General features: G+C 43.3%; 1 protein-coding gene across 2 annotated transcripts in view; it reads right to left on the bottom strand.

Annotated features, from left to right (window-relative positions):
• Window positions 1–19277, bottom strand: part of LOC111862182 (neo-calmodulin) — an 80092-nt gene that overhangs the window by 15979 nt on the left and 44836 nt on the right. The gene's annotated exons all lie outside the window — the stretch shown is intronic.

Below are 19277 nucleotides of genomic sequence, written 5' to 3'. Positions count from 1 at the left end.
ACTCGTTTGACATTTTAATGTGTTCGTCAGGAGGAAGTTGGAAAGTTTTTTCTCTTCGGATGTAACGCCACGTACTTCAGTGAAATTCAACCGACGCTTTGGGTAACATGTCATCTCCACCTTCAGGGTCGAAGAGTAAGCCAAGCAAGAAACTAGCATGAAACAGGCAGCAAGCAGAACTCTGCTTTCGCTGGAATACATGGCGTTATATCCAAGAAGGTAGAACTGTTCATAGTCAGTGGTGTATAAGTTGTCGACTGTCCACTGTGTTGTCTTGGTGCACAGAAGCCATCATTCATAGTCTGGTCGTCCAAGGGTACAAGTTCTTAATATATGAAGTGTATTTAGTTGAGTTTCTGTTTAATGAGTTGTGTTTCGTTATGCTACACAGACCTGTGTCCATATAATACCATATGTAGGATGTATGGTCAGTACTTGCGCGAAGTACTGTGACAGGAAGGATTCCCTTACATCAATGCTTCCCAAACTTCTTTTACTCCGGAACCCTCTCGGTATAAAAAGTTGATGTATACCCAGACTAATTAAGGGAATAAAAAAATGGTAAGGCTATCCCTGCACCGGTCACTGTAGCCGAGCGGTCTAAGGCATGCACTGTCTTCGCTCGCTCGGAAGCCGGGATCGTGGATTCGGATCTGTTTCCTGTGAGGTACGAACTGAATTCTTATATATTATTCTTATACACTGCCGGTCATAGTAGCCGCGCGGTCTAAGGCATGCACTGTCTTCGCTCACTCGCAGGCCTGGATCGTGGGTTCTAATCCCATTCAGGACATGTATGTTTCATGTTTGTGTGTGCATCTGTTTTCTGTGTTTACATACAGGTAGAGGCCTTGCGACGAGCTGATCACCCGCCCAAGGAGTCCTACCGAATGTCTAAGATCTAGTAAACCGAAGTAAAGCGGAGAGTTTCATGGAGGTAGGCCAAGGCCCAAATTGGGGCTGTAGCACCAAAAGAAAAGAAAAAGATCATTCGGTACATAGGTGGACAGCAACGAAGGCGGGTATGCAGCTTTGGTTTACTTATAATGTCTGCAGCTCTTTGTGCAGGTTTTCTGTGTCGATTGTGTTCCAAATGTGGCCTTTCCTTAAGGCTGGGTTTGTGGTCTGGTTACACTGGTCTGCCCAGCAGTGAGGCCACAGATTCTGCTGGAACGGAAATCTCCTTCCATGGACATTTCACAACAGACAGATCTATAGTCAATGATGTTCGCGTTATTCTTTTCGTGGCAAGACGAGGTATTCATATAGGACATTGGTGGGAAAGCCAGATGGAAAGAGATCACTGGGAAGCCAAGGCGTAGGTGAGATGGTATGGATTGGATAGATCTGGCTCAGGTCAGGGACCAGTGGAGGATTCTTGTGAACACGGTAATGAACCTTCGGGTTCCTTAAACTGCTGGGAAATTCTTGAATAGTTGCACAATTTGCAGCTTCTCAAGAAGGCCTCAGCTGCATGAGTGGGGAATGAGGCAAGACGAGCGAGTAAATACAGACAGCAACAAATCGTGAATTACGAAACCATCTGTACAAGTCTGGCTGTCCTTCATTCCCATTAGAAAGGAGTACGTCACACTCATCTAAACCGTGGGCATTTGTTGCATGTTGAGCAGATACATATAAATTGTAAATTTGTCAGGGCCAGTGATGCATGTTTTCGAATAAAATTTTAGACAAGCACAAATAGCTATAGACGCTAAGGTAAATTTAATCACATTTTCCCTTCCTCGCACTGGTGTCACTAAATGTTATATATATTATAACCCTTTTTCCACTTCTGGTATCTTTATTGTTCCGAATTTACAGACACCAGCCTCGCACGACATACAAGACGTTGACTTAAACGGGGAATACTGAACGAACGTCATGCAGGTGACGTCATCACAGCTTCGTCACGCCACCACGGTACACTGGGTACTTCCCCGTAAATTGTTTAGCAATTACGCGCATATGCAATGCCATCTGGTCAGCAGTTTTTATAGCCGACGTACGTATGTTCACGTAGTTAGCAACCTGCAGCAGCTGATAGTGCTGTAAGTGATTGTCTAGTGTGGGGGTTCTCACTTCCCTGAAATATTACACGAATTTATGTCCCCTCCCATCTGCAAGCCAGTGGAAAATTCAGTTCTGCATGATAACAGCTTGAACCGGAATGGCTTTACTGCCTCCGTACATCTACAGTAGGCTTAAAGCAATCCAGAAAATATTAGCGAAGTGTTCGCCAACTATACCTACATTTTGCGGAAGCGTATTGGCTTGCAAAAACTATGCATGGGTATAAATGTTCCTTCCTTCCCCTCGGCGCTACAGCTCAAGTTGAGCTTTGACCTCCTGAACAAACTGCCTCCATCCATCCGAGGCTGATTATCAGGTTTCTGAACAATTCAGTTTTTACGGTGTGAGGTTGTTAGCCTCAAGCCCAACCCACAACCTGGAAGACCTGGACATCCCTCCTCGTCTGTCTGCTACCCGTTCACCTGGTTGGCATGGGTGACCCTACCAGTAGCTACGCTACCACCGGCATAGCTCTCAGGGTCGCAGGAGCGCTTAAACCCCACTACCACGATAAGGCGGAGACACCATCGGGGGGGGGGGATATAACAATATATTTTAAATAATTCTTGAGAAGTCGGCGACCCTCCCTCCCCCTTAGAAGAGTTCGCGGCAAGAATATCAGTAACAACAGAAAGTTGGAGGTATACAGTTACTGCAAAAATGAAAAGCGCGCAAATCGGAACAAGTAATAATCATTAGAGATTGAATAATTTAATTTAACATACTGCATTTTTCTAAATGAGGAAATATACAATTTGTTAAACTATTTCGCGGCACACCTGGTACCTTGGGGCGGCACACTCGTATGCTGCGATCACCAGTGTGCCGCGGCCCTCCAGTTGCAGACACTGGTATAGCTCTGTATATGATGACAGGACATTCGTTCAGAAATTGAGTTTTATCCTCCCAATGGCTATGGCCCTGGCCGCCTTACATGTGACGACTAAAGGGGGCTATTTACTCGTACATGCATATGCGATAAACACAAAACGAAATTCCAGTATAAAAAGCGTAAAATATTTCGTCCTTAATATGTACTAAAATTTTCGTCAATGGTAACTTGTAATAAACTTGTTTACCTGCTTAATTAAGTAGTCATGAAGACTATCGTGGAAACTGAGGTGTCTATCTATCTATCTATCTATCTATCTATCTATCTATCTATCTATCTATCTATCTATCTATCTATCTACAGCCCTTTGTTGGGCCTTGGCCACTTTTTCAGTTTCTTGATCTTTTACAAAGTCGGTAGGACTCCTTTGACGGGGGATCGGCCCGTCGCAAGGCCGCTACCTCCACACACGACTAAAAAAACACGGAATAAACGCACACGGACGTCCATGCCTGAAGTGGGATTCGAACCCACAATCCCAGTATCGATTGGGCGAAAACAGTTCATGCCTTATGAGGAATATCGTCTTTTTGAATGTTGCGCCGTGTAGATCTTGTGTGAACTGACGTTTCGGAGGAAATACGGCGCTACATCCCAGAAGACGGCATTCTTCATAATCACCGCCGTGAAAACCTCAGCTCTTACACAGTTAATGACTCAGACCGCGCGGCCAGTGTGATCGGCGGGGATTGAACTGTAGCTACAGGAGTTCATAAATTTGGCACTAAATGGAATTGAGTGGTCAGTTTCACGCCTCGACAGTTTTACCCCTGGAGAAAGAGCTCCCGATACTCATTGGATAGGAGGCTGGTTGGGCCTCAGAGTCGGTCTGGACGACATAGAGAATAGGCAATTTTTTACCCTACCGGGACTCAAACTCCGACCTCTTGGTCGACTAGCCGTAGCCAGTCGCTATACCGACTGCGCTACACCGGCTCCTCGTATATAAATTGTACCCGAATTTTTCCTGGGACTAAGGCAGCTGGGCCATGAAGCTGACCACTGACCTCCATCTAGTGCCGAGGTTAAGAATTGTGAAGCTATATCTCCACTCCCCCAAACGCCTTATTTGCATGATGCTTAATTAATGAATTGAGAACATGGACAACTTTACCTTGTACCTCACCCGACTTATGTTCGTCATGCACAGGCCGCCTATTTTGACCTGGACACTGGATTGCGCGTGAGAAGTGAGCAGAAGTATGGGATGATGTAGGGGGGTAGCGGTTGCAGCTGCGTTATGGGAGGAAGGAGAACGGTGGAAGGGAGGATGGGGTACTGTAATCAAAAACCTGTTAAAAACCATACAAACCCTGCAATCATCATCTCAGTACAATCGACAAAATGCACTGCGCATTACGGTGAGAACGGTCAGGTATAGAAAGACAGACTATATTTTCCTGTGTCATTATATTTGCAAAGAAGGACATGAGACGGTTCTTTTTTAAACGGATTCGTTTGGCACTTCCTCGGCTGCATGTTGGGAAAAACATGAAACGTCTACACATGCTAATATTCTCGCCTTTATGTTTACATAAAACATCCAGAGTCTCCGGAACACTTGATGCCGTGTTACATGGCAGGAGGCACGCCGAAAGAAGACACATGCAAATGTCTTAACGTAAATAACGTTACGTTTCTGTTAGTCTTGGGCTATGAGCATGCGTTCTACTCTTCATCCATTAGCTTTTCAAGTTAATGTTCTAGGGTAAGTGATTTCCTTTCTTAACATCCACAGAAATGTTCTGGTTGTTGTATGGCGTCAATTATACAAACCTGACCCTCGACGTGCAAACTGGTTATGTCCCAAAGCTCCTTTCGTACTTCGAGGCATATTTTTTTTTCGCATAATAATATTGAGTGAGAGCCGGTATAGCGACTGGCTATGGGTTGGACGACTAAAGGATCGGAGTTCGAGTCCCGGTGGAGGAAAGAATTTTCACTTTTCTATGTCGTCCAGACCGGCTCTGGGGTCCACCAAACCTCTTATCCAATGTGTACCGGGGGCTCTTTCTCCGGGGGTAAAGCGGCAGGAACGTGAAGCTGACCACTCACCTCTAGTTAATTCCGAGGTCAAGAAAATATGGATCTATATATCCTCTCTCCCATACGCCTTCATGGCGAAGTGCTTAATTAGCTAAGCACAGATACAACGTTACCTTTTAGTAGATGAATATCTTCGTTTATGAATAAAGCCTGTTTGGCCTATAATACTGTATGTACTTGTACTTTACCTTATAAATGAGCACTGAAAAGCACGTTACATGTCCATAGACAAGAAACAGAGTGGAAGTGTATGGGACTGGATAGAGTTGGCTCAAGATAGGGACCATCGGCTGGCTCTTGTGTACACGGTACTGAACACTGGGGTTCCGTGAAAGGTGGATAGCTTCTTGGCTAGCTGAACTAATGTTACCTTTTCAAGAAGGGTTCTGCTCCGTGCAGTTGATCCTTTCTTTTGATCTCTTTATTTTCTTCTTTCACTCTTCCAATAATCATTAAAGTATTTTGCATATCTCTTGCCGATGATGGAGATTGTATCGTATCTTTGTTACCAATATTTTTTCTCAGATACGTTTTAAAAGGTACAAGACGGAGCAAATTTATAGGAACATAAATATACCTAATACAAGCAAACGAATGCTCTTTATAGTCCTGTTTAGCTTTACGTTTCTGAGTTCAACGTTTTCCATTTTATAGATATAATTGTATATAGATTATGTTTTAATTGCAGGTTTGTACTGATCCTGTATTCCATTTCAGGCAGGCTTTGCTGTGACACGGTTCGAATTTAGAATGAGATGTCTATAATGCAATCAAACAAAAACCAGTTCAAAATTCGTACACGTGTTATACAATATTATTAATTTTTCACTTTCGTTAGATATAAGGTATCCCTGTAACAGGCCATGGAGGCCCATAAGGTTGTGAGATGTTGAGGCTCCCACGTTCTCTAGACTATCGGCTCGCAGATGGCGGTGAGGTTGTCAGCCTTACGCCCCGGCCGCCCTTTACCCACAGGAATATTCCTGGTACTCATTTCTCTGTTTGAACATGATAATGAAAGTTATGATTTGAGGATTTCTTGAGTACCTGAGCAACTGATGGCTTCATAAGAAAGGCTCAGCTCCATGAAGTTAATATCATCATTCAAGTGTTGCTTAGTACTCGTATGTTATCGGTCTTGACGTGTGTTATAGGCTGGACCTGCAGCATAGTATTACAACCTCTTCTCATGAAGACGTTACTTTTGAAAGTATGGAAGTAATGTGTTTCCATTTATGAGTGTGTATAATGTAAAATGTAAATACATTAAGCTCTCAATCCTTTTGCGCTTAATAATTTTGCAAAATATCCAATTTATTTTTACTCCGCTTCAAATATGGCAACAGTACGTTATAGGCAGACAATTTTTTAAAAATACCGTCTTCTGGGATATGGTGCCATGTAGATTTTTGTGAACCGACGTTTCATATAAACGTATCGCTTCCATCTTCAGGGTTGAAAAATCCGCGAACGAGGGACCAGCGTAATCATATGGCTGCAGACGGCAGAAGGGGGTTGTCCAGTGATTTTGATTAGCTCTTTCTAATGGGCTCAACTAAGTGGGTGTGTTCCCCCCTCACCTGAGGACTAAAACAGATCCAGTTTCCGAAACGTCGTGTTTTCTATTTTGTTTTCTATATTTTGTAGACTGCCTAACGATGGAAAAAGTCCCAAATCTCAGTAATTCTGTGATTTATTTTTAGGTTTGAGATTCTTACTACAATAACAGGAAAGAGGTCTGTCTTCTGGTATGTGACGCCGTGTAGTGCTACTTGCTGGCTGCCTGCTTGGCTTACTCTACCTCCCTGAAAATGGAGACAGTAAGGGCTACGCATCCCACATACAGAGTTCGCCGTGTTATCCCGGCAACTTCTCCGACAACACTGTAATGCGTTAAGTCTAAACCGGTAGCTGCAGGTGCACAGATACTGCAAGTAGGAAACTTTCTCAATCTTGTACGTTTAATCGTGATTCGCTAAAATTGAAAGGAATCTGAAAGGAATGTCTGAACGGTTACATTGCCTCCACTCTTCCTCCTTGTTAAAACATGTCACGTAACGGCGAGAGAAAAGACCCGGGAGTCTCATATACCGTGTTAGCTGATAAGCATCGTTTTTTTGCTTCTGTTACTCCCTGCTAATAACTCAGCTTTCATGAAGGATAGAATTAAAGTTTCCTTAGGCGGTATAGGGACTGCCTACAATCTGGACGACCGGAGGGTCGGAGTTCGAGTCCCGGTAGGGTCAGAATGTTCCACTCTCCATAGCGTCCAGACCAGCTTTGGTGCCCACCCAACCTCCTATCCAAAGGGTACCGGGTGTAAAGCGGCAGGGGCATGAAGCTGACCACTCACCTCCAGCTAGTGCCGAGGTCAAGAAAATGTGGATCTATACATCCACTCCCCCATACGCTTTCATGGCGTAGTGCTTAATTAGTTAAACACAGGGACAACTTTACCTGACACTGCGTGCATATACGTATATCGGAACAGAAATAAACGAATACTGTTGGGTCAAGAAAATATGGATCTATACATCCACTCCCCCATACGCTTTCATGACGTACTGCTTAATTAGTTAAGCACAGGGACAACTTTACCTGACAGTGCGTACATATACGTATATCGGAATAGAAATAAACGAATACTGTTGAAATGCTTAATTATAAAAAAATGTCATAATTTTTTATGTGGTTCTAGTTTCGTTCCAAAATCGAAAATTCGCATGGCCGCCTTGTCCGTGTTACTCGTAACAAAGAATTTAAATGTACAAAGGTATATAGTTTCATGATCATACTGTCATCAAGATCGATAGAAATTATTGGGGGGGGTACCTGTGGACATAAGGATATACAAGCTCATATTTCCCAATAATATAAACTAAGAATATGAATATAACATGGAAACGTAAGGTGGGGGGGACACGGTAGCGCAGTTGGTTGAGGGACTATGCTACAAGCCGGAAGGTCGCGGATTCGAGTCCCGATGACGTTGATTTCTTTTTAAATTGGCCGAATCCTTCCAGCCGCACTATGGACCTGGTGTTGATTCGGCCTCTAACAGAAATGAGTACCAGGAATCTTCCTGGGGGGTAAAGGGCTGCCGGCGCAAAGGCTGACAACCTCACCGCCATTTTTGAGTCGATTGTCTAGAAAATATGGGAGCCTCGATTTCTCACAACCCTATGGGCCTCCACGGCCTACTACAGGGATAGCTTTACCTTTACGTCAGGTTGGATTATTTTCATGAAACAGAAAGTAATCAATTGAAAACCTCATTTCTGAACACACTGTATTGTGGAAAATTGCATTCATGATCATTTCGATAAGACTTGAGATGGACCGTTTGTGCTATTCTCACGGGTGCAATAGCTGTCCGTGGGATCAGCGTGATAGGTCCAAGTCAGTGCACCTGTGCTCTGGGTCACACACTTTGCCACGCACTGCGAGTGGAGCCACAGAGTTAACATTGCAGTGTGCATGACAGTTCAGTAAACAGGCGGATAATATGTGGAGTCCTCGATTGAAGTACGACTTAGGGAAGTAGATCTTCATAAGTTATCTGTTTATAGGTCAGGGCTATACAACTATCGACATTCGGGCCACATTAGGCTCGCCACGTGGTTCCATGCGGCACGCGAATGTATTGTTGCATCCCGTAAAATGTGTTAACGCCTTCTTGAGCTTTAGAAGAAAACAAAAAGGCAGATGATCTTATCGAAAAATAAATTTTGGTATCAGAAGTCGTTACTGAATATGCTGAGTAATGCTTCAGTTGACTTCACAACACACCTAACAAAGAAACATATTGAATTAGTATAACTCCGTGATTGCGTGCAATATCGACACAACGCAACAAATTCCTAACGGCTGACTATTATTTTTTGTATTGCTAGTGGGGTGGGACTAAGTCCCTTGTACTGCGGCCATTTCTGGCCTATTGTATCAGCCCCAGATGATAGGTGAGGGTGATTGTGGAGCAATTGGTTGAATGAAGATTGGCAGGGGAAACCGAAGTACTCGGAGAAAACCTGCCCCAGCGCCACTTTGTCCACCACAAATCCCATTTGACAAGACCTGGGATCGAACCCGGGCCACCGCGGTGGGAAGCCAGCGACTAACCGCTTGAGCTATGGCGCGGCCAAACGGCTGACTATTAAGCACAGTCGACGTGGCAACACGTAATTTAAGTAAATTATTTTTAAATTTATGGGTCAAATTCTCATTAGTATGTTCCATAGTTCTGATTAGAACCACGGTAGTTCAATTGTATAGCGAAAGGCTACCGGCTGGACGACTGGGGTTTGATTCCCGGCAGGAGCCAGATTTTTCTCTTCTCCTTTGTGTCCAGACAAGCTCTGGGGTTCACCCAACTTCCTATGCAGTGGGCGATTTCCTCGGGATAAGGCGACAGGAGCATGAGGCTGACCACCTCCAACTAGTGCCGAAGTCAAGAACGGCGGAGCTATGCCTTCACTTCCCCATGCGTCTTCATGGCATAGTGATTAATTACACACAGGAAGAACTTTACCTTTATTTACAGAGATTATATTTGTACAAGTATATTCAAAACATTTCTTAATGTGCCTCGTGGGAGTAACCTAAGGTCCAGTGCGGCCCTCAGTTGTTTTGAAATTTGACAGCCCTGCTTTAGGTCTGTGTTCAAAATAGGACATGTAGGCTAAAAACATTTACTTTCATGACGGAAACCCCTCCATTTTTATTTGTAAGCACCACAAACATGACGCAACACTGCAAGACTAAAATAAATAATCACGAAACTGGGTAGGTTTACACGAATGCATAAAACATTACACTTCGCAACATAAGAACAGTTGTGGACAAAGAAGTCAGATGAATGGATCAATTTAAGTGTCAAAGTGTGTGCTTTACTTTGTTACTGCAATTCTTTCAGGCCTTTTCCTCCGTCTGTTTCGCTGTGCCTCAATTCTTATACTCGCGGAGTGGAGGTGTAACGTTAGAATTGCTTGCCGTCCGAGCGAGAGCGCATTGATCCAGCGGTTTCACGATCCAAGTCTCTGTTTTTCTTTCTCCCTCACCACATTGGTATCTTTTTTCTTTTTTCCCCTGCAAAGCTGTGATACGTGTAGAGATCCGGGTAATTCTGTCGGGAAAACAGACGATTGGTTCCGACAGAGCGAACGGATTGTGGACCCACATGCAAAGGGCATAACCAACCCCCCGAAGAGTCCATGAGAAGGCAGTCAAGAATTCCACATCTTTTATAGAACCTGAAGTTTGATTTTCGTGTTCACAGGAGCCCGCCAGTGGTCCCTAACGTGAACCAGATGAATAAAATCCACATTCCGTATTTCTTTCTTTTGCGCTCTAGAGAGCTTAGAGAAAAGAACGCCTTACTTGTTCTATATGTCTGCTATAATTTTTTATACATATAACTTCCGGTTTTCCAAAAATAAACAGAAATTTATGTTTTATTACACATTAACGGTATTAAGTTGAAAAAATTATAACAGATCAGTATGTTATTCACTCACTCACGGAGCTGAGCCTTTCTTGAGAAGCCGCCAATTGTGCAGCTACTCAAGAACTTTTATGAACCCGAAGGTTCATTACCGTGTTCACAAGAGCCCTCCACTGGTCCCTATCCTGAGCCAGATCGATCCAGTCTACACCACCCCTTCCTACATCTCTAAGATCCATTTTAATATTGTCCACCCATCTACGTCTTGTTCTCCCTAGTGGTCTCTTTCCTTCTGACTTTTCCACCAGTATCGTATATGCATTTCTCTTCTCCCCATTCGTGCTACATGCCCTGTCCATTTCTCCTCCTTGACTTGATCATTGTAATTATACTTGGAGAAGAGTACAAGTTATGAAGCTCCTCATTATGTAGTTTTCTCCAACCTCCTATCACTTCGGCTCTCTTCGGTCCAGATATTCTCCTCAGCACCCTGTTCTCAAACTCCCTCAGTCTTTGTTCCTCCCCTAATGTCACAAAGCAAGTTTCACGCCCATACAAAACCACAGACAAAATCATAGTTTTGTATATTCTGATTTTTATGTTTTTAGAGAGCAGACTCAATATGTTACTACTCTCCTAATTATACCCATGCATTACTTTCAGACAACGATGGGTAGAACACCTACTCTGCATATGTTACAAGACCGCCACGGTGCAATCTGTACAGTTTCCCCTGCGTTCCTTACTTAGTACCCCCTTCTAAATGTATGGGACTGCTTCTGTGTTGTGGGCCATTGTGAAAGTCCAGATGACCCAACAGCATTTCGTTAGCATTGGTTAGCTTTTCAACGGACTACACTGAGTTATACCCCGGAAGATATGATTTTTATAACCATCGCTGTAAGAAGTTCAAATTCCTGAGACCTTATTTTGTATTTTTCAGTATTATATGTTATGATTGGGTTGTTAGTATGCGGGGTGGGGCCCATAGTGTACCGGACATTTTTGAACTTACAGGACGGAGACAAAAAAAAAACAAAGGTAGTGCCAACTTTAGCGGATAGAGGGTGTCGCGTGGTCAGCGCAATGAATCCCCTCGGCCGTTAATTTCGGTTTTCTAGGCCTGAGCCGCTATTCCCTTCAAATAGCTCCTCAGTTATCCTCACAAGGCTGAGTGGACTCCGTTCAAGACCGAATACTTCTCATAAAATTGGTATTGCGGGGAATGGAACCCTGACATCTGGATCTGTAGCCAGGAACTCTGACCACTAAACTACAACGGGAAAAAAAAAGATAAATAAAGGGGGGGGGGGTTGTACAGAGGCTTTGAATCCTGTACAGTCACCAACTTGCCTAGTCTCTGAAGTCAGGAGGAGAGAGTACATGCCTCATCCCCTACTATAAAAATTTCCACGTGTTCCTTTGCTGTCATCCACAAGCCAAACCTGGCAATGAACGCCACAGTTTACATCGAATACAAATGTCAACGAATTAAATTACTGTCTGAAATGTGACAGTTATTCCTTCGTTGAGGGATGTCTTCCCACCGTGTTACTTTTCTTCTCTGTAATTTTCGATCCTTGAAAGTGGAGAAATTTAATTTTCCTGGAAGTCACTCTTCCCACTTTGTCTCTAATATGCCTCTTCACACTCAAGAAGAACAGACTGTTAATTAAACCCGAAAATGCTTCAGTACTAAAAGAGAATGTGTTGACCTGCGAGTAGACAAAGTGCTGACGGTATTTCTCTTTCTGGAAACCTCACGCTTAGTAGTTTATTGAGTGCTGGACAAAACATACGTAGTTCATTACCGAACAGCATGATGTATGTTGTTTTGTTTCTATATTTATTCTTGTTTTATACAACGACGCTTTCTATCTGTCTGTCTGTCTATCTATCTCGGCCTGCCTGCCTACCTACCTATCCGTCTGTCTGTGTACAGCCCTTTGTTGGACCTTGCCGCTTTTTCAGTTTCTTAAACCTATACACAGTCGGTAGGCCTCATTGGACAGGGAATCAGCCTGACGCAAGGCCGCTACCTGCACACAGAACAACACAAACACAGAATAAACGCTCGCAGATATCCATGTCTCGAGAAGGATTCGGACCCAAGACCCCAGTGTTCGAGCAGGCGAAGACAGTTCATGCTTCAGACTGCGCGGCCACTGACCGGCAACACTTTCAATAGTTCAGATTAAATAGCATGAGTAATATGATAGTAAGTTAATAATGAGCTGGAAGAGACGAGGAAGGAAGTGGTCGTGGTCTATTTGACGGTTCTGCGTCAGAAGTAGCCAAGCCAGTTCAACCAACAAATTCATACTAGCATTGAAGTTGCCATTCGTACATTCCTCAAGACCCACCTGGGCCGAAATATATTGTCAGTGGAAAAATAAATATATTTGTCTGTGTGACGGAAACTCCATTTTTATGTCTAATATAGCAGCAGACCATTTGCTTTCACGCTGGTTTCTTGCTCAGCTTATTCTTCTACCCTGAGGATGGAGGCTGTATGTTCCTTCGAAACGTCGGATGATTTTCTTTGGGCTATACAGCGTTATATACCAGACTATAATACTCTTCAGTCAGAGGATTGCTTTTTCTTATGTTATAATATGTTACGTGATGTTATGGAGTATTGTAAGCTGGTTGTCTCGTTTCTTCTTCGTGCGCCCTCGAGAACACAAGGATCCGAAAGGGAATGAGCGTCCGTCACCCCCTCGGCCTGTTATTGCAAAGGATTTCCGATACAGATTCGATTTGAAGAGGTGCAGCAAGTATAATAGAGGGGAGGTGGGCTGGTAGGCAGACTTTGCTGTGGCAGCCGTCGTTCTATAATAGCCTTATATTGATCTGTCAGATTAAAGTCAGAACCCCATGTAGGCTCTCACTTTCCACAATTATCGACTCTATGGACTATGTAACAGTACTGTACTGTACCAACAGCAACTACACGCACTATATATTGCGGACATTATAACGAAATACTAACACGAAACTCAGAAGAAATATAAATCCTAAGTTAGAAGCCGAGAGTGTAATTAACTCTACACGAAACTGGCTTTTAGGATAGTATATCGTGTATATCGAAAATATCATATTTTATATAGAATATATGCATATTTGTAAATATACTTGTACATAATATAAGTTATCGATTTTAACAAAAAATATTCGCTACTCCTTTCTTCGTTCAACTTGTGTTCTTTCGATATTCTATATTAATCTGTTTGTATAAGGTTTTTGTATGCATAAGGAATGAAACTTTTTATCGACTTCGGTTTTGTGTGTGGCAACACCCGGCAGGTGGATTGCTCCACATATTAATTCTCCGAGAAAGAGGAAGATTCGTGCTAAGATTCACAAAGTTCACAGCAAACCGCTTGGATGGAAGCGGTTACAGTACAGTATCTCTTATCATTACTGTTAATAACCTTGTACACGCGCTGCTAGNATACGGTAGGACTCCTTGGGCGGGTGATCAGCTCGTCGCAAGGCCTCTACCTGTACACAAACACAGAAACACGCAAACACACAAACCAAACATCTATGCCCTGAGTGGGATTCGAACCCACGATCCAGACTTCCGAGCGAGCGAAGACAGTACATGCCTTAGACTGCTCGGCTACCGTGACCGGCCAGGTACAGCTATACAGGTCTAAATTTATAATCGGGAGGTATTCCGTTTGAATATCGGCCGGGGCATTTTCTGTCCTAAGAGTTCTGGCTGTTTTCTTCAGCCTCTCCATGTGAATTCTGGGACAGTTCAGGCTACAACCACGTCCTTCCAAGTTTTTTACAATTCATCATTCATCCGTGATTCTATTATTCGACACTGTACGGTCTGGCTAGAGAGCAGGGATAGCGCAGTCGGTATAGCGACTGGCTACGGTCTGCACTACCAAGGGGTCGTAGTTCATATCCCTGCACAGTGAAGAATTTTCTCTTCTCCACGTCCAGACCGGCTCACCTAGCCAATGAGCACCGAGTACTCTTTCCCCCGGAGGTAAACGGCCTGGGCGTGAAACTGACCACTCACCTCCAGCTAGTGCCGATGTCGAGAAAATATGGATCTATACATCCACTCCACCATACGCCTTTATGGCCTAGTGCTTAATTAGTTAAGCACAGGGACAACTTTACCTTACGCTTTACACATAATTCAATCATTCATAGACACAGTATGAATGGATTCCTCTGATGTTTTTACCATATCCTCTGTTTGTAATGAAGTTCAAGATTTCATAGTCTGTTGTAGTAAATTCTTTTTATCATCATCATCGTTATTATTATTATTATCATCGTCAAAGCAGCACTTTCTGAGCCATAGCCTTCACTAAAAGATTCTGACATATTTGATCCGGTGTTCGCGTCTTTGGATTTCGCAACAATAACTTTGTTCTACAGAGCAAGGTCGTCAGCCTTCCGTCCAATTCCCAACCTGAAGGAACAAGTCCCTGTGCTTATATCCCTCAGGAAAAGGGTGGCCCAATTATACTCCCAGCGCCTTCTAAGACTCGCGGGTCTATGTGCCTCCACACAGGGAAATTCTGTTCCGCGGATTAATAGTTTCTACTCCCTCTCTCTCATCACTTCTTCCTTTCTTTCCGGAACCAGTATCTGGATCCTTCCGTATATCTTTGCTTTTAATTTTCTTTAATACCGTACAGCCATTGATACTTTAAAAATTAATTTCCGCTGCTTTAATTTACGAACATTTTTCCTTCCTACCCACATTTCACTTCTGTGTCTAAGTTCAGGAAGAGCCAACGCTTTGTAAAGTTTTAATCTCATTCCTTACCTTATATCTCGTTTTAATATAAAAGTTACTATAGCTTGGGGGCACACGGTAGCGTAATTGGTTGAGGGGCTATGCTACGAGCCGGAAGGTCGCGGGTTCAAGTCCCGATTTTTTCAGTTGACTTAATCCTTCCAGCCGCACTAGGCCCTGGGGTTTACTCGGCCTCTAACAGAAATAAGTACCAGGAATTAATTAAATAATTTTCCTGCCGAGTAAAGCGCGGCCGGCGCGTAAGGCTGACAACCTTACCGCCATCTATGAGCCGATTGTCTAGATAATGTGGGATCCTCAACGTCTCACAACCCTATGGGCCTTCACGGCCTGTTACAGGGATAGCTTTACTTTTTACTTTTTAGTATAGCTTGCCGGTCACAGTAGCCACGCGGCCTAAGGCATGAACTGTCTTCGCTAGCTCGGACGCTGGGATCGTCGGTTCCAATCCCTCGCAATGCATGGATGTTTGGTGTGTGTATGCATTTCTCCAGGTGTAAAGCGGCCGAAGCGTGAAGCTAACCACTTACTAACATGTAGCGCCAAGGTCAGGAATGGTGGAGCTATATCTCCACTCTTCCATATGTCTACATGGCAGAGTAATTAATTAATTAAGTACAGGGACAACTATACCTTTTGTATTTAAGACATCACAGAATTAATGACAATGCAACGATTTGAGATTTGACGTTCTTAACGGCGGTGACTGTGAAGAATACTCTCTCTTTGGATGTCATCCCGTATAGTCTGGTAGATGTTTATCGACATTTCGGAGGATTTTTTTCCATCTTCAGGGTCATAGAATAAGTCAAGCAGCAAGAAGTGTGTCTTTGTTTGTTGCTTGCTTGTTTATCTGCTGGCCTTACTTTTTTAGCTTGAAAATACAGGAAGGTCGGTAAACTTATACCAGACTGCACGGCGTCACATTCCAGACGATACAAAACAAACTCCGTCCTCTATAGTCCGCAAGAGAACTATACCGATCGAGCGACCGCCGCTTGTCGGCGAAATTAGTACCAACTTTAGCGGATAGAGGGTGTCGCGTGGTGAGCGCAACGAATCCCCACGGCCTATCACACGTGGGGTAATTCAAAGAATTGTACAACAGGCAACAACCTGTATCACAACATCACTGAACTGGAAACAAACATCACGCTGCTTAATGACGGCTCGCCGACATATATCTCCGACGCCACAGGTTCCAATGCCGCCCTCGATCTAACTTTTGTGGACCCAGGATCAGCACTAGTATACACCTGGAAGGTTGGAACAGACCCATGGAATAGCGACCATTATCCAATTTTCATTGAGTATAACGGCAAAATAGAGCCAAAGGAGTGCAGCAAGAAGGCTTCAAGATTGCACAATAAACACACAGATTGGAATGTCTTCATGGATAAAGTTATAGAAAAAATCAGGGAAGTTAAGACCCATGATGGATGGAACAGAGAGAGGGATGTAAAGGAAAGGTATGACCATTTAATCCAGATAATTAAAGGAAAGGTAGCAGAGACCACCCCCAAAAGGAAAAGCCAAAATAACTTCGGAAACGGAGGACATGGAACAACTGGAAACAGAGAAAAACAACCAGCATGTATATGGTGGAACAATGAATGCGACAAGGTTACCAGAATTAGGAAAGCCAAACTGCTGAAATGGAAATACTGCAAAACCGAAGAGACATTTATGGAATACAAAAAGGCAGCGGTTATTGCAAAAAATAGATTGAGAGAAATCAAACAAGATTACTGGAAAAACTTCTGCGATGGATTAAATCAATTCACAAACCCATCGTATATCTGGGATAGAATGAAAAGATTAAAATACAGATTTAACAAGACAGATCGGGAACGAGAATGCAAAGAAGAACTAATTAATTCTGCCATAACGACCTTTGGAAAGCTATGCTCCGGGGTGGATGAACCCAATCAAGCACCGGCATTCGATTACGAAAATCAGGATTCATTCCTCGACTCAGAATACACAATCCAAGAACTCCTCTACTCAATTAAAAACCTCAAAGTCCGATCCTGCCCGGGTCGGGATGGAATAGATTACGCCATAATACGCAATTTACCAAAGGAAGCCTTAGAAATCCTGCTAGAAATTTATAACGACATTTTAAGAGCAAGAGTGTTCCCAGATGATTGGAAAAAATATAGAGTATTCTTTATCCCTAAACCAGATAAGACTAGTGTAAGACCCATATCGTTGGCGTCATGCGTGTGCAAGGTGCTAGAAAGGATGATAAACATGCGCATATCTTGGTGGCTAGAGAAGAATATGAAGTTCTCAGAATCACAATATGGATTTCGGCGAAACAAGGGTTGCACAGACAACCTAGCTATATTAACAACTGAAATAATAAAAGCGTTTGAAGAACGGAACACAGTATCGGCCGTATTCTTAGACATTAAAAGCGCATATGACAACGTCCACTGCGGCACTTTGATGGATAGACTCAAAGCCGTTGGCTTTTCGGGAAACCTGATAGCTTTTATATTTAACCTGGTCTCCGCAAGGGAATTAGAGGCAAACTACGGGGGGGTAGAGCTCAAAGACTGGACATACAAAGGCTTACCCCAAGGTAGCGTACTGAGTCCAACCTTATATTCACTTTATATGGCTGGACTGAAATCCAAAATCAACCAGAACTGCAAAATCCTGGAATACGCAGATGATGTTGCAATTTATTCAGTTCACAGATGTAGCAGAATTGGTGTGGCAGAAGTTGAAAAGAGCATACAAAGCATTGAACTCTATCTAAAGGAAAGTGGCTTGGAAATAGCACCAAAAAAATGTCAACTGTGTATCTTCGATAAAAAAGGTACAACAGAAGGAGAATGGGAGATTAAGGTACAAGGGGAAAAGGTTTCCTCAGTCAAATCAATAAAATTTTTAGGTCTGCACCTAAAATCCAACTTAGACTGGGAGGACGAAATAAACGCAATAGTCAGGAAGTGCGAAAACCCGATGAAAATCATGAACTGTGTGAAGCACACCTGGTGGGGAGCGGATCCTGTAATTTTAATTAGACTCTACAAGGCACTGATAAGGTCGAGGATGGAATATGGAGCATTTTTATTTCATAAACTTAAGAAGAAACAAGCTCAGAAGCTTGAGAAGATACAATATAGGGCTATTCGTGGAGCGCTGGGTTACAGGAGTAGCACCCCGACCAATGTAATGCTAGCTGAGGCCAAAGAAGTCCCAATCTTTAGTAGATTTAAACAGTTGGGAAAGAACTACGTGTCCAGGTGTTATACATCAACCAATCATCCAATGATCCAGCTGCTGGAAGAATTATCAGCTCTACACGATAACCCAGGGAGAGGAGAAAATGAACTACCAGTCATTAGCAAATGTTACAAAGAGGTATCCCCTCTTGGGCATTTAATCCAATCAGGGAACTGTCCCAAGGCCTACGACTACACGTACGAAAGTCTCTTCTACGAGGCTAGAGTATCGTTCGATGAGGGAAGACAAATAAAGGAAACAGAAGATCATAACAAGGAATTTTACAAGATATTCCAAGAAAGAATTAGGACCAGCAAAAGTTTCGCCACGGACGGCTCAAAAATGGTGGACAAGCCTTTTGTAGGATTGGCACTGATAGATATAAACGATGGTCGTCGAATGAAATTCAGAATATCCAAGATAGCGTCCATATTCACTGCAGAAGCATTAGCAATTGCCGAAACACTAGAAATCATCGAAAAAACAGAATCCGGGCAAAACTTCACGATTTTCTCGGACTCGGCAAGCGTGTTACAAAGCATTGGTAACCCCACTAAAATAAGCAACGCATCGCACATCATCCACATGCTAAAGGATAAAACAGAGAGACTCGAATCACGAGGGAAAAAAATCCAATTCTACTGGATCCCGGGGCACTGTGGAGTCGAAATTAATGAGAGGGTCGACTCGCAGGCAAAGCTAGCAATTAAAGAAGGCAGAGATAGCCAACTACTACTACCCGTGGCTGATCTTAAAACCGAGTGGAAAATGAAAGGGAAAGAAGAACTCCACAGCTT

Source organism: Cryptotermes secundus, unplaced genomic scaffold (assembly GCF_002891405.2).
Source record: "Cryptotermes secundus unplaced genomic scaffold, Csec_1.0 scaffold1229, whole genome shotgun sequence".
Lineage (NCBI taxonomy): Eukaryota > Metazoa > Arthropoda > Insecta > Blattodea > Kalotermitidae > Cryptotermes > Cryptotermes secundus.
Note: the sequence above shows the minus strand (reverse complement) of the source record. Positions and strands in the feature narration are given on the sequence as shown.